Source organism: Bombus pascuorum, chromosome 9, assembly GCF_905332965.1.
Source record: "Bombus pascuorum chromosome 9, iyBomPasc1.1, whole genome shotgun sequence".
In the NCBI taxonomy this organism is placed as follows: Eukaryota; Metazoa; Arthropoda; class Insecta; order Hymenoptera; family Apidae; genus Bombus; species Bombus pascuorum.
Genome location: NC_083496.1, coordinates 3737620 through 3742206, shown reverse-complemented (window position 1 = coordinate 3742206; position 4587 = coordinate 3737620).

Here is a 4587-nt window from a genome sequence, read left to right as displayed (position 1 = left end):
GGCAATTCGCACGTTTACGCGTTAATTCGACGATCAAAGCGAAAAGTTAGTCGGAAAATTCGTAAACAGAATGTTTCTTCGATCGACCTGTACGCCACCCCTATAACAATATCGCAATTCATCGCAATTCATCGAACGGATTAATTATTTCGTTACACGGGATAAACACGAGCAAACCAATTTCGTTGATACCGGATTTATCGGTTTGTTAGTTGAATTTACCGGTAGATTATTAGTTTAATTCGAGTGCCGCTGAATTATCCACACCACCAGCCCGAAATCAAATCGAAAGTTCGGTTAAAAACATTCCCCAACTGACCAGTCGCGCAAATATGCCAACGAGTTTAGCCGAAGACCGAGCAAACGGTGGATATTCCCGGTTAAAGTATCGGTACACATGATCGGTGTTCAAGTAGAATTAACAGAGAAACAACTCCACGACTCGACTATCCGAAAATTCGAATCTACGAAAATATTGCACGCGTCGATCGTAAGTTTTCGGTGTTTTTCCACCGTTCGCTTCCCCTGTAAACAACGAAACCGGCGTACAATTACAATGCGGTAAAACAACGAAGAAACAGCCTCTCGCCTCGAACAAAAAAAAAAGAACGATTTCAAATTACAAACACTAGGATAATTTGAACGGAAAAATAATAAAACAAGAAGCACCCTTGCGAATTACCGTGTTCCATTAATTATCTGATAGCTTTTACGTGAAATTTCATACGGTCTGTAACTAGAAGCAGTGGAATTCGTGCAAAAAGGAAATAGACCGAACGAAAGTGTAATTTATAAAACCGTCGAATCGAACCGATAGAGACGAAACACAAAATTTCTCTGCGACTATCGAAGATCCTGAGTACGATGAATGACAATGAACGGACAGGTAGACAGGTGAAATCAACAGATTGATATTCTCCTCGGCGTCGATACCAATCGCGAGTTTGCATACGTAACCGGTACTTTCGCAGAGGCTATTATTCTCGCTGCATTTCCGTCGGAAGATGCATTCGATGTATCAGATAAGGGAGAAAGGGGAAGAGATCGAGGACACGGGAGGAGACGAGTCGCGCGAGAAGCAGGAAGTTCCATTTTTGTTTCGTCCCGGTCGACGCATCGACCGCCTTCCAACGGCGTACAATGTCGATAGCAGAGTTTCCATAGCCGGAATTATTTCCGGTTAATATTCTACCAGGCCGGCAGCAGCTAGATATAATTAAAAACCCCGCCATCCTGCGGGGAGCGCCTTCCACCGCGAAATTGCATGTAAAATTGGACCGAACACGCACACGTGGTCCCCGCGCCAGTGTCCGTGTCCGCGCGTGTATCGCGATACCGCAAAACCTCAGCGCGAGCTGGCCGTAGGTAATTTTCCGGAGGGGCGACTGTTCTCTGCGTCCCTTTCTCTCTCTCTCTCTCTCTCTCCGAATCCCTCACCCCTTTATCCCTCGCCTCTGTTCCCTATCGTTGGTGAAATCAAAGCTCGGAAAAGAAAATCCCGAAATCCCGTGACCCGTGCGTGTCAACTGCATGGCTCTAGTTTTACCGCCGCTAAATACACCGGTCGGACCGCATTTTGTGTCGGCGTACGAATGCGTTTGACTCGCGACGCCAACACCCCTGTAACGTGACACACTATTTCCCGGCACCGACACGTCGAACCTGTACGAATTTCCATCGATCGATTTTATATAGAGCCTATTGTAAGTGTCCAAGTGAGAGAAGATGCTTGCTGTGAATTTGTGAGTTGGTACGTTTACGATGGTCGCTTAATCTAATTGTCTTACAGTGTCGAGTCACGAGTCCATCCGGCATAGATATTGGTTACGATTCGACATGTTAAGGTTATTCGGTATATGTGGAATTAAAGAAACGCGTGGGTAAATTGTAAGGTATTGTAAGTATATATATTGTGAATATTAAAGTACAAAGTGTGGAATACAATGTAAGCTGGTCCAGATCCTCACGCTGGCAGTGTTACCCTGAGACTTAAAAGAACCCCCGAAACCAACGTCGCACGTGTACCGCTTATGGTCTGTCATCGACGCATTCTTTCGTCTATGCGCTATCGATGACCTCAGCGCTTGAGAAAACCGAAGACCAGATGTAGAGTTTTCTTAGAAGTGGCGATCACTTCAACACGACAAAATCCAATTTGTATTTATGACAGAGTTTCTCCATTACTCTAACTGTAATTCCAATTCTTTAGACCGAAGCTTATCCGTTAAAAATTCATGATAAGAACTCTTTATTAAGAGTCAGTTAAATATACATCTATAAAGTTAAGAATATCGTGCAAGGAGAAATGACCGAGTTTAATTTAGGCAGTTCGGATCGGAATCGTACAGAATCGGACAGAGAGTGGTACTGGTCGATATGACAACGAGGAAGAAAAGATAAATACACTGTTCGAGGGTCACGTGAAAATCTCGAATCTAGAACGAGAGTGTCAGATGCAATGGTTTGGATTCCCTGCTACTAAACACGTTGCTACGACCGCAGCTCGCGGTACTTTCGTAGAACTAATATATGTGTCTGAGTTGCGGTCGGTTTGCCTCGTAAAGTGTCGGTATTTGTAAATGGCAGCGGAGCAAGTCCTGCGTTCGTATTACTCATACCGCGAATACTTGATTTCTTCTTCGTCACGTCGCTGAGCTACACGCGAAAAGTGACTCCCTTCCGCTCATGGTGAAAGAGTACATTCCACCGCCTATAGTCGCGCGTAACTACTCGGTATGTTAACTTCCGGCCGTTGGAAAATTTAATTTTCACCCGGCCGACAAACCGATGTCCAGTTCCGGTCGATTTAATTGCAAAACACATTGGAATCGCGAATGAATTTCAGTTTCCATGAATCCTCAACGTGGTTTAATTAGAATATAATTAGGCTTCGTTCAATGCTCGCGCTGTTTTCTTTGCGTTCGTGCGCGCGGAAATCTTTCGCATAAAGTTCCCATTTGTGGTTCGTTTACGAACACGGACAAAAATGTAAAAAAGCGTACGAAACCACGGGAAAAATTTATTCGCTGGTAATAACTAGATTAAAAAAAAAAGAAGAGAGGGAAAAAAGGTAACATCGAAATGGATACAACGAAGGGAAAATGTTGCGAGATTCATGGTACATTAAATCTACGACGATACGTGATTGGAGTGGAACGCGTGTTTCTTGTTCCGTTCTTGGATAATCCCTCGACTTTCGAACCGATCGAATAAACATTGATAAAAAATTTGTTACTTCCGTGAGCAGTAGCGGCGAGAAACCCGTTAAAAGGTATCTTGATAAGATATTCATAACGAAACCTCCTATAGATCCTCTTCGGGTTAGCTCCGGGTCTCAATCCACTTTCTACACCGTAGCGTGCATTTATATTTAATGTAGCGTTCTTTAAAGAAGGGATTAAGGGAGATGACTTGCTACCCGCCATTTGTAAACCCGCCACGCGCGTCCCGATCTTTCAAATTTTCACAGAATAACGATAGTGTGTCGTTGTGTTCATCTTTAGCGTGTACCACTCGTCACGATTTAAGCGCGAAATTACTACCGAGCAAACAAGTCGATGCGAAACTTTTAATTTTTATCCGCGCTTGAAAATACAAACAGCATACACAGCGTGTATCTGCCTAGAAAATATATATTGTTGTGCAAACTTTGCGCGCAACCATTTTTTTTTCAATGATTTGGATAAAACGTAGGTACGTTTTATTGAATTTCAGCGCTCGTATTTTAATACACTTTTAACTTCATACTCTCCCCTTCGCCCCAAAGATATATGTATATTTGCGATTAAATTGATCGAATTAAAGGTATACGATGAAAGAGATTATCGAGAAAAGCCGACTCGTTCCCACTGGCGCGCGCGATCGAACAAGCGTTTAGATACATCTCCTTCTATCGACATCGTTTTATCGGAAAGAAAATCGTTGTTTCGTTGTTGTATCGTTTCACCTAATCGCTAAATGTCCTCTGACGATAGCGAACAACGTAACTTGGCCCAACACGCTGGTCGAAATGACTGGCCACGATACTTGCCCGGCAATTATCGAGCATTATCGATTCAAATTCGAGACTAATCGGCTCTAACTCCCGGTAGAACAGCATTAAGCACTGCACCGACCCGACGCGACGTCGGTAATATTTTATGAAATTGATAATCATCCGTCTAGTATTTCCGGCGATTGCCGTCGCGTTTCCCGCTTGAAACCCTGAACACTTCGGGTGGGGAAGCGAACGTTTCTGATTAATCAAATAGGAACATTGAAATTCCGACTCTGATATCCGAATGTATGACTTTCGCGCAGCTACGTGACATATGCGCCTGTACTGACACGCTTACACGCGTGCGCGCGATGCAGACGTATGCTAACTAAGTAATACACACCAATATACACGGAACCGTAATATAAACCAGGCTTAATGCTTCGCGGTTGGCACGAAGTTTCACGAGGTTAAGTTATTCACATTCTGTAAACCCTCGGGATATAACCAAAGAGAGGTGGAAGTGAGAGGATGGCGCGGTAGAGGTTGCTGAGAATTACCAGAACAAGAAGAACTTACTGTTTTCCGCATCGACGAACCTATAGCAGAAA